The sequence below is a fragment of the Oncorhynchus masou genome, chromosome 7, assembly GCF_036934945.1.
Source record: "Oncorhynchus masou masou isolate Uvic2021 chromosome 7, UVic_Omas_1.1, whole genome shotgun sequence".
Lineage (NCBI taxonomy): Eukaryota > Metazoa > Chordata > Actinopteri > Salmoniformes > Salmonidae > Oncorhynchus > Oncorhynchus masou.
This window is the reverse complement of record NC_088218.1, coordinates 4,939,732-4,951,379: the sequence shown is the minus strand read 5'-3', so window position 1 is coordinate 4,951,379 and position 11,648 is coordinate 4,939,732. Positions and strand designations below refer to the sequence as shown.

Sequence of the window (11,648 nt, the reverse complement as noted above, 5' to 3'; positions counted from 1 at the left end):
TGAAGAGAGGCAGACAGGAACAGAGGTTACACAGGGAGGCAAACAGAGAGAGGCAGACAGAGACAGAGGTTACACAGAGAGAGGCAGACAGGGACAGAGGTTACACACAGAGAGAGGCAGACAGGGACAGAGGTTACACAGGGAGGCAGACAAGGGACAGAGGTTACACAGAGAGAGGTAGACGGGGACAGAGGTTACACAGAGAGGCAGACAGGGACAGAGGTTACACAGAGAGAGACAGACAGAGGTTACAGACAGAGGTTACACAGAGAGAGGCAGACAGGGACAGAGGTTACACAGAGAGGCAGACAGGGACAGAGGTTACACAGAGAGAGAGGCAGACAGGGACAGAGGTTACATAGAGAGGCAGACAGGGACAGAGGTTACACAGAGAGAGGCAGACAGGGACAGAGGTTACACAGAGAGGCAGACAGGGACAGAGGTTACACAGAGAGAGGTAGACAGGGACAGAGGTTACACAGAGAGGCAGACAGGGACAGAGGTTACACAGAGAGAGAGGCAGACAGGGACAGAGGTTACACAGAGAGAGAGGCAGACGGGGACAGAAGTTACACAGAGAGAGAGGCAGACGGGGACAGAAGTTACACAGAGAGGCAGACAGGGACAGAGGTTACACAGAGAGAGGTAGACAGGGACAGAGGTTACACAGAGAGAGGCAGACAAGGGACAGAGGTTACACAGAGAGAGGCAGACAGGGACAGAGGTTACACAGAGAGAGGGGACACTGGGGGAGGAGATGTGACACCTAAACCTAAAGGTCAACTTCCAAGGTTGAGGTCATGGAGTTGTGTTCCTGGGGTCAACTAAGGGTTACTGTTATTGTGACTTTGGAAACGTTGGGATTTAATAAAGGGGCTTGAGAAGTCTGAGGCTACAGCTCAATGACACCCTACACTCTATATAGTGCACTACTTTTGACCAGAGCTCAACGTGGCCGCCCTATGTAGACAATGGTCTAAAGTAGAGCACTACCTATGGGGAATAGGGTGTGATTTGAGGCTTGCCCATGGAGAGTGCTACTGAGAAGAAACAAGAGAGAAAGAAAGGGAGAGCCTGTCTCTCTCTCTGTGTCTGTCTGTCTGTCTGTCTGTTTATCTCTCTGCATGTCTGTCTGTCTGTCTGTCTGTCTGTCTGTCTCTGTCTGTGTCTCTCTCTCCTCTGTCTGTGTCTCTCTCTCCTCTCTCTGTCTCTCTGTCTCTCTGTCTCTCTGTCTGTCTGTCTGTCTGTCTGTCTACCTGAAGCCGATGATAGGACACTCCTTGCAGATGTTACACTTGGCCTGGTGTTTGGCTGTCTCAGCAGCCGCCACACGGTGTAAGACAGGCAGCCACACCATCGACTGAGGCTCCAGACGCATCCAGTCCAGGAACATAGCAGCTTCCAGCTCTGGCTTGTTATTGGCCTGTTAGACAGGAAGTACAATACATAACCAATCAGGAACATAGCAGCTTCCAGCTCTGGCTTGTTATTGGCCTGTTAGACAGGAAGTACAATACATAACCAATCAGGAACAGAGCAGCTTCCAGCTCTGGCTTGTTATTGGCCTGTTAGACAGGAAGTACAATACATAACCAATCAGAAACATAGCAGCTTCCAGCTCTGGCTTGTTATTGGCCTGTTAGACAGGAAGTACAATACATAACTAATCAGGAACATAGCAGCTTCCAGCTCTGGCTTGTTATTGGCCTGTTAGACAGGAAGTACAATACATAACCCATCAGGAACATAGCAGCTTCCAGCTCTGGCTTGTTATTGGCCTGTTAGACAGGAAGTACAATACATAACACATCAGGAACATAGCAGCTTCCAGCTCTGGCTTGTTATTGGCCTGTTAGAAATAGTTTAACACACATATAACCAATTATGTAAGAGCTACGGTCAGCAAGAGGGAAGGTTTGACTAATAGGACAAACCAGTGGTATTTACAGTCTAAATATGTATAAGTTATGTATAAAGTGTTATATTACTCTAGAACAAACAAGCTGTTTTACCAGTTTAAAATAATACAGAACTACAAACTCTCAGGCTACTGTTTTCTCATGGATTGTAAAGTAGGGGTTTCCCATTCCTCTCTACATATTGTCCCATGGACATATTTACTGCTGGGTACCGATGCAGTGATGACTGTAGAGAAGTTATTTCCACTGGCTGACAGATGGACCATAGATTACAGATCACCATAGGGTAATGGATTTACTATGGCTAACACATTCAGTATGGTGATTCACTATAGCTAGCAGGCTAACAGATGTATTTTGGCTAACATAGACAGCAGGGTAATGGATTTACTGTGGCTAACACATTCAGTATGGAGATTCACTATAGCTAGCAGGCTAACAGATGTACTTTGGCTAACATAGACAGCAGGGTAATGGATTTACTGTGGCTAACACATTCAGTATGGAGATTCACTATAGCTAGCAGGCTAACAGATGTACTGTGGCTAACACATTCAGCAGGCTAATTCACTATGCTACTTTGGCTAACACATTCAGTATGGAGATTCACTATAGCTAGCAGGCTAACAGATGTACTTTGGCTAACACATTCAGTATGGAGATTCACTATAGCTAGCAGGCTAACAGATGTACTTTGGCTAACATAGACAGCAGGCTAAAAAATGTACTGTTGGCTAACCTATTCACACATATAGCTAGAAGGCTCAGGCTATAGGAGATTCACTATAGCTAGCAGGCTAACAGGTGTACTTTGGCTAAATTGGCTGCTGTGGCTAACACATTCAGTATGGAGATTCACTATAGCTAGCAGGCTAACAGATGTACTTTGGCTAACATAGACAGCAGGGTAATGGATGTACTGTGGCTAACACATTCAGTATGGTGATTCACTATAGCTACCAGGCTAACAGGTGTACAGTTGGCTAACATAGCCACCAGGCTAACATATATACTTGGCTAACACATTCAATATATTGTTTCATTAAGCTATAGCTAGCAGGCTAACATATTTACTTTGGCTAACATAGATATCAGGCATATGTACTTTGGCTAACCTAGCTAGCAGGCTAACATATGTTCTTTGGCTAACATAGCTAGAAGGCTAACATGTGTTTTATAGGCTAACATATGTTCTTTGGCTAACATAGCTAGCAGGCTAACATGTGTTCTTTGGCTAACATAGCTAGCAGGCTAACATAGCTAGCAGGCTAACATATGTGGGGGAAATTGGCTGCTGTGGATAATCTAGAAAGATGAATCCAACTCAGATCTTCCCAGCAGTCCTGTCTGATGTCCTTCTATATTCGTATTTTTAGAGTGCATTGTATAGACCTACTGATTAACCACAAATGACTCTCTACCTAAAGAGACGCAGACATTTTCCCACAGTGCACAGTATGGTTACATACTGATCTGCAGAATGTGCTTAGCACAGTAGTGTGGAATGTGAGGTAGTTTATACTAGCCTGTATGTTATATGTACGTTGTTTGTGTGTGTTTATGTGTGTGTGTGTGTAAGCATGTGATACATACTGAGTGAGTGCATGTGTGTATGTGCGTCCGTACTAGTGTACATAGCTAGGACCACAGCTACTAGCTTCACATACAAACTGGAAGCAGCCTGACGGACGCTGGGCTTGATGTTGGAGCCCCCGAAGGAGGCCACCTCTCCCAGCTGGACGGGGGGATCTGGATGGAATCATGGAGGAGAAGACCCAGCCTCCGCTGGTCACAGAACCCTGTTGCACTGGCTACCTGGCGGAACAGGACTGGTAGAGGTGGGGGGAGGAGGTCAGGGAGGAGGGAGAGGGAGGTGGGGGAGGGAGGGGGGGGAGGTGGGGAGGGAGGGGGAGGGAGGAAGGGAGGGGGAGGAAGGGAGGGGGAGGAAGGGGAGGGGAGGGGGTGGTTAGGGGGGACGGAGGTGTGTCATTAGGGAGGTGGGGGGAGGAGGGGAGGAGGAGGGGAGGGAGTGTCGAGGAAGGAGGGAGGGGGTCGAGGGAGGGAGGGGAGGAGGGAGGGAGGAGGAGGGACGGGAGGGAGGTCGGGGGACGAGGAGGGAGGGAGGGACGAAGGAGGGAGGGGACGCGGAGAGGGAGAGGGAAGGAGGGAGGGAGCAATGGAGAGGTAAATACCCAAGTCAAGGAGCGTACATACTAACAGACTAGACGTTAGGGATACTGTCTCTATATACTAGTTATACTAGTTATACGTAACAGACTAGACCACATGGATACTGTCTCTATATACTAGTTATACTAGTTATACTAACACTGTCCACATCTGTACGTGTCTTCCTATATACTAAAGTGATAGGGACTTCCGTTTGCCAAGTGAGATGCTAGACGGTTACATCTTTGAGTATGTTCATTAGGGACGTCAATGTTGTTCATCAATCAGTAGTGTAGTTCCGTTAGGGGCGTGTGGTAATATGTCGATCAGGGACGTGCATTAGGGATCTGTTAAATTGTCTTCCTGGTGTGTCGTTAAGTAGAGAAATGTGTCGTTTGAAGGACAGAGTTCTGCGATTCGTGGCTCCACGTGTCGTTAGGGACCAATCAAGGGCGTGTCAATAAATCGATGTCAATCAATATCGATACGTGTCAATAGGGAACGTGTAGTTAAGGGATTTTTCTCACATGTCTTAGGGACGTGTCGTTAAGTATGTGTCGTTAAGGTGGAAAATACTTGCAGCTGACGTCGTTAAGTACGTGTCGTGTACGTGTAGGGGGTAAATGCGTGTCGTTAAGACGTGTTAAATGATATGCCTTAAGGATGTGTCATTAGTTTGTTAAAGGCGTGTCATTAAAACGTGTCGTTAGGGCAGTCGATAAGTACCTCTCGATTCACAGGACGTGTTAAGTACGTTAAGTATGGTGGGGCGTCTTGTTAAAAACTGTGTCATTAGGGACGTGTTGTTAAGGCGTGTCGTTAAGATAGGGAGCGAAGCTCGTTAAGGGCGTGTCGTTAGGGAAAATGTCGGTAAGTACGTGTCGTTATTAGGGGCGTGTCGTTAGGGGTGTCGTTAAGGCGTGTCGTTAAGGCGTGTCGTTAAGGCGTGTCGTAGTCGTTAGGGGCGATGTCGTTAAGTACGTTAAGTATGTGTCATTAGGGCGTGTCGAAAGGCGTGCGTTGGGGCGTGTCGTTAAGGGAGGTTATTAAGGCGTGTCGTTAGGGACGTATGTCGGGCGTGTCGTTAAGTATGTGGCGTTTGTCGTTAAGGATGTGCGTTAAGTATGATATCGTTAGGGACGTGTCGATAGGGACGATGTCGATAGGGAGCGTGTCGATAGGGCGTGTCGTTAAGACGTCGATAAGGACGTTAAGCCGTTAGGGACGCGTCGATAGGCGTGTACGGGGCGTCGTTAGGGACGTGTCGATAAGGGCGTGTCGATAAAGGGACGTGTCGAAGGCGTGTCGATAGGGACGTGTCGTTAAAACTTCTTATGGCTGCAGGGGCAGTATTGAGTAGCTTGGATGAAAGGTGCCCAGAGTAAGCGGGCTGCTCCTCAGTCTCAGTTGCTAATATATGCATATTATTATTAGCATTGGATAGAAAACACTCTGAAGTTTCTAAAACTGTTTGAGCGATGTCTATGAATATAACAGAACTCATATGGCAGGCAAAAACCTGAGAAGAAATCCAAACAGGAAGTGGGAAATCTGAGGTTGGTCGATTTTCAACCCAGCCCCTATTGAATACACAGTGGGATATTGAACAAGTTGCACTTCCACTAGATGTCAACCGTCTTTAGAAATTTGAATGAGGCTTCTACTGTGTTGTGGAGCCGGATGGGAGCTCTTTGAGTCAGTGGTCTGGCAGAGAGCCAGGTCCTGGTCACACGCATTTCACATTAAGTAGAGGTATATCTATATTTCCATGTCTAACAATTGTATTTATTGACATTTATAATGAGTATTTCTGTAAAATGAATGTAAAAAAAAAGTAAAATGGCTCTCTGCAATATCACCGGATGTTTTTGGAACTAGTGAACGTAACGCGCCAATGTATACTGAGATTTTTTATGTAAATATGAACTTTATCAAACAAAACATACATGTATTGTGTAACATGAAGTCCTATGAGTGTCATCTGATGAAGATCATCAAAGGTTAGTAATTAATTTTATCTCTATTTGTGCTTTTTGTGACTTTGTGCTTTTTTGTGACCTAACATAATCGTTTGTGGTGCTTTCGCTGTAAAGCCTATTTGAAATCGGACACTGTGGTGAGATTAAGAACAAGATTACCTTTAAAACGGTATAAGATACATGTATATTTGAGGGATTTTAATTATGAGATTTCTGTTGTTTTGAATTTGGCGCCCTGCACTTTCACTGGCTGTTGTCATATCGATCCCGTTAACGGGATTGCATCCCTAAGAAGTTTTAAGTACGTGTCGATAGGGACATGTCGCTAGGGACGTGTTGCTAGGGACGTGTCGTTAAGTACGCGTCGTTAAGTCGTTTATTAAGTACGTGTCGTTATTCGGACGTGTCGTTAAATACGTGACGTTAAGTCGATTAGGGACGTATTCGTTATGTCGTGTCGTTAATTACGTGTCGTTAGGGACGTTTCACTAGGGACATGTTGTTAAGTACGTGTCGTTAAGTACGTGTTGTGTCGTTAAATTTGTGTCGTTAGGGAAGTATCATTAAGTATGCGTCGTGTCGTTAAGTACGTGTGACAATACGTGTCGTTAGGGACGGTGTCGTTAGGACGTGTAGTGAGTGTTGTGTGTGTACTATACGTACGTGTCATAAACATTGAGCAGCCAGTTGAGACACATGTCGACACACAGCGGGACGTTGACCAGGTTCCCATGCTGCTGGTCCAGTTTCTCATAGAGGCTGGTCAGACACGTCATCACCTGCATGATGTCCATCAGATGCTCATTCTGCTTCAGGCCATGCTGCTCAAAGACCTCACACGCTGCGGGCATACCCAGGAGGTCCACTGGAGAGGAGGGAGGGAGGGAGTTGAGATGAGGGGAGGAGGGGAGAGGGGAGAGGATGAGATGAGGAGGGAGGAGGAGAGAGGAGTGGAGGAGAGGAGGGAGATAGGAGAGAGAGATGAAGGAGGGGGAGAGAGATGAAGGATGGGGAGGGAGGAGGAGAGGATAGAGGAGAGAGGGAGGGGAGAGAGGGGAGAGGATGAGATGAGGGAGGGAGGAGGAGAGGGAGTGGAGGAGGAGGGAGAGGGAGGAGAGAGGGAGGGGAGATGAGGGGGAGGGAGAGAGAGGAGAGGATGAGATGAGGAGAGGGAGTGGAGGAGAGGAGGGAGGGAGGAGAGAGAGGAGAGGATGAGATGAGAGGGAGGAGGAGAGGATGAGATGAGAGGAGGGGAGAGGAGTGGAGGAGAGGAGGGAGTTGAGATGAGGAGGGGAGGAGGAAGGATGAGATGAGGGAGGGAGGAGGAGGGAGAGGGAGGGAGGGGAGGAGGAGAGGGAGAGGATGAGATGAGGGAGGAGGAGAGAGGAGAGGATGAGATGAGGGAGGAGGAGAGGAGTGGAGGAGAGGAGGGAGTTGAGATGAGGGAGGGGGGAGAGGATGAGATGAGGGAGGAGGAGAGAGGAGTGGAGGAGAGGGGAGTGAGGGAGGAGAGAGAGGATATTTATTATGAGAGGAGGGAGAGGAGTGGAGGGAGGAGATGGAGGGAGGGGGAGGAGATGAGGAGGGAGAGAGGATGAGATGAGGAGAGAGGAGTGGAGGAGAGGAGGGAGGAGAGAGAGATGAGATGAGGGAGGGAGGGAGGATGAGATGAGGGAGGAGGAGAGGAGGAGTGGAGGAGAGGAGGAGTTGAGATGAGGGAGGGGAGAGAGGAGAGGATGAGATGAGGGAGGGGAGAGATGGAGGGAGGGAGGGAGGAGAGAGGGGAGAGATGAGATGGAGGGGAGGGGAGAGGATGGAGGAGGGAGGGAGGAGGGAGGAGGATGAGATGAGGAGGGGAGAGGAGGAGGATGAGATGAGGGAGGGGAGAGTGGATTTAGAGGAGGGAGGGAGGAGAGGAGGATGGATGAGATGAGGGAGGAGGGGAGAGAGGAGAGGATGAGATGAGGGAGGAGGAGAGAGGAGATAGGAGGGATGGATGAGGGATGAGAGAGGAGTGGAGGAGGAGAGGATGGAGATGAGAGGAGGAGGAGGAGTGGAGGAGGAGGAGGAGGGAGGAGAAGAGGAGAGGAGAGATGAGTGGAGGAGGAGAGGAGAGGATGAGATGATGGAGGAGAGAGAGAGAGGATGGAGGAGAGGAGGGAGAGAGAAGTGGAGAGGATGAGATGAGGGAGGGAGAGAGGAGGATGGATGGGAGGAGGAGAGAGAGGAGTGGAGGAGAGGAGGGAGTTGAGATGAGGGAGGGGAGAGTGAGTGAGATGGGTAAGAGAAAGAGAGTGGAGGAGAGTAACTGATGTGTAACAGAGTAACTGATGTGTAACAGAGTAACTGATGTGTAACAGAGTAAGGAGGGGGTTGATGATGGAGGGGGAGAGTAACTGATGTGATGAGATGTGGATCAGAGTAACTGGATGAGATGAACAGAGTAACTGATGAGTAACTGATGTGGATCAGAGTAACTGATGTGTAACAGAGTAACTGATGTGTAGATGATGTGTAAGAGAGATAGGGAGGAGAGATGATGAGTGGAGGACTGAGGGAGGAACAGAGGAACTGATGAGGAGGAGGAGAGAGGAGTGGAGGAGAGGATGGAGGAGATGAGGAACTGAGATGAAGGAACTGATGTGAGATGAAGGAGAGTAACTGATGTGGAGAGGGATAACTGAGAGGAGACTGATGTATGGGAACAGAGTGGAACTGATGTGTAACTGATGGAGATGTGAGAACAGAGTAATGATGGAGGGAGGAGAGAGGAGTGGTGGAATGATGTGAGAGAGGTAACTGAGTAACTGAGTGTAACTGATGTGTAACATGAGTAAGTGATGATGGAGAGTGTGAGGGAGTACAACGGACGTGGGGTGATGTGAGGAGATGTGTAACAGAGACTCTATGAGGGCTGATGGAGTAACGAGTACTGAGGACCCAGTACTCTGTGTGGGTGATGGAGTAGAGGAGGTACTGTAGGACAGTGACTCTATGAGGGCTGATGGAGTAGAGGAGGTACTGTAGGACAGTGACTGTGTGGGGTGATGGAGTAGAGGAGGTACTGTAGGACAGTGACTCTGTGTGGGGTGATGGAGTAGAGGAGGTACTGTAGGACAGTGACTCTGTGTGGGGTGATGGAGTAGAGGAGGTACTGTAGAGGAGGTACTGTAGGACGTGTGACTCTGTGAGGGGTGATGGAGTAGAGGAGGTACTGTAGGACAGTGACTCTGTGTGGGTGATGGAGTAGAGGAGGTACTGTAGGACAGTGACTCTGTGAGGGCTGATGGAGTAGAGGAGGTACTGTAGGACAGGGACTCTGTGAGGGCTGATGGAGTAGAGGGAGGTACTGTAGGACAGGGACTCTGTGGGGCTGATGGAGGACAGGTATTGTACAGGGACTGTGAGGGTGATGGAGTAGAGGAGGTACTGTCGGACAGGGACTCTGTGAGGGCTGATGGAGTAGAGGAGGTAGTGTAGGACAGTGACTCTGTAAGGGGTGATGGAGTAGAGGAGGTACTGTGGGACAGGGACTCTGTGAGGGTGATGGAGTAGAGGAGGTACTGTGGGACAGTAGTTTTGGGCGGTGACACAGTGAGAGGGCTGGAGAGCTGGTGGGGGAGATGAGGTAGTTTGGGCGATGACACTGTGAGAGGGTTGGAGAGCTGGTGGGGGAGATGAGGTAGTTTGGGCGGTGACACTGTGAGAGGGCTGGAGGAGCTGGTGGGGGAGATGAGGTAGTTTGGGTGGTGACACTGTGAGAGGGCTGGAGAGCTGGTGGGGGAGATGAGGTAGTTTGGGCAGTGACACTGTGAGAGGGTTGGACTTACGACACAGAGCTTTCTGCAGGCGCCTCAGCTTCATGGCTGTCCGGTAGGCTGAGAAACGCACGTTGTTCAGGTCGGCTGCAGAGACGCATGGAGAGACAGTCACTAAAACTAAACACATCCAGAATCAGCCATTGGTCCTGCTACTGGACTTGATGTAGCTCGCTCACACTTTTGGTACAATACAATACAATTGTAAAGAGCTAGGGTTGCAAAATTCCAGAAACATTCAATAAATTCTCTCTGGTTTTCCCAAAATCCTGGTTGGAGGATTCCCGGAATCAGAAGGGAATAAGCAGGAAAACCAACCGGGATGTTTTGGAAAACAGGGAATTTATTGAAAGTACACTGAATTTTAAAACCCAAACCTCATCAAGTGCAACTGAAATAGGTCCTACTTGACAAAGGTTCAATTTGTCTGTTGGTCCACTGTATGGACCTCTTACCCAGAGACTGGTAGAGGTCGGCCATCTTGGGATGGTCCCAGCATGTTGTCTGTGTCTGGTGGCTGAAGGAGGGTCAGGAGAATACAGAGGTCAATACAACCTGGCCCGTGCACAGATATTTCGGGGTCCCAAAAAAGCTCGTTAAGCAATATGACTTTGATCATTTAGTTCCATAGAAGCAAAAGAGGACACATCTTGAAGGCAAATTAAATGACACAAATACAAATCCCTTAGCCTCAAAGGCTTCGGTCTTATTCACTTCAATAATCCTACCATATGCTACAGTTACCATGACGACTTACAGGCAGTGGGTTCAGAACAACAACAAAATGTATACAACAACAAATATCAGTGTGTGAATTTCTACCACCACCCAAACGGACACTTTGGAGATTGGAAGGGCAAGGGGCATGTGCTCTGCTCCAGGTAGAGCCCTATCTGTCCACGTGCCTGAATACACACACACACACACACACACACACACACACACACACACACACACACACACACACACACACAAGGACACACTGCAAAGAGTACACAAAGGGGTTATATCACAAACACACTGATTGTGGTTGGTATCACATGTGGGACCAGGGAAGACAGTGATTGACTGCAAAGCAGGGTAAAGGGACCAGGAAGACAGTGATGGTCCTGTATGAAGCACAAGCAGGGTGAAGCAGGGTGACGCCGTGTACACCAGGGAAGACTGATTGTGGGTCTGAAGCAGGGGTGAAGCAGGGTAAAGGGACCAGGGAAGTGATGGTCCTGTGGGGTGGTAGGGTGGGACCAGGGAAGACAGTGATGGTCCTGTGGGGTGAAGCAGGGCGAAGCAGGGTGAAGTAGGGTGAAGCAGGGTAAAGGGACCAGGGAAGACAGTGATGGTCCTGTGAGGTGAAGCAGGGTGAAGCAGGGTGAAGCAGGGTAAAGGGACCAGGGAAGACAGTGATGGTCCTGTGGGGTGAAGCAGGGTAAAGGGACCAGGAAGACAGTGATGGTCCTGTGGGGTGAAGCAGGGTGAAGCAGGGTAAAGGGACCAGGGAAGACAGTGATGGGTCCTGTGGGGTAAGCAGGGTAAAGGGACCAGGGAAGACAGTGATGGTCCTGTGAGGTGAAGCAGGGTGAAGCAGGGTAAGGGACCAGGGAAGACAGTGATGGTCCTGTGGGGTGAAGCAGGGCGAAGCAGGGTGAAGTAAAGGGACCAGGGAAGACAGTGATGGTCCTGTGGGGTGAAGCAGGGTGAAGCAGGGCGAAGCAGGGTAAAGGGACCAGGGAAGACAGTGATGGTCCTGTGAGGTGAAGCAGGGT

General features: G+C 49.1%; 1 pseudogene; it reads right to left on the bottom strand.

Moving 5' to 3' along the window:
- LOC135542927 (dystrophin-like) overlaps window positions 1-10,413 on the bottom strand; it is a 19,797-nt pseudogene extending 9,384 nt beyond the window's left edge.
- Window positions 10,414-11,648: the final 1,235 nt, after the last annotated feature.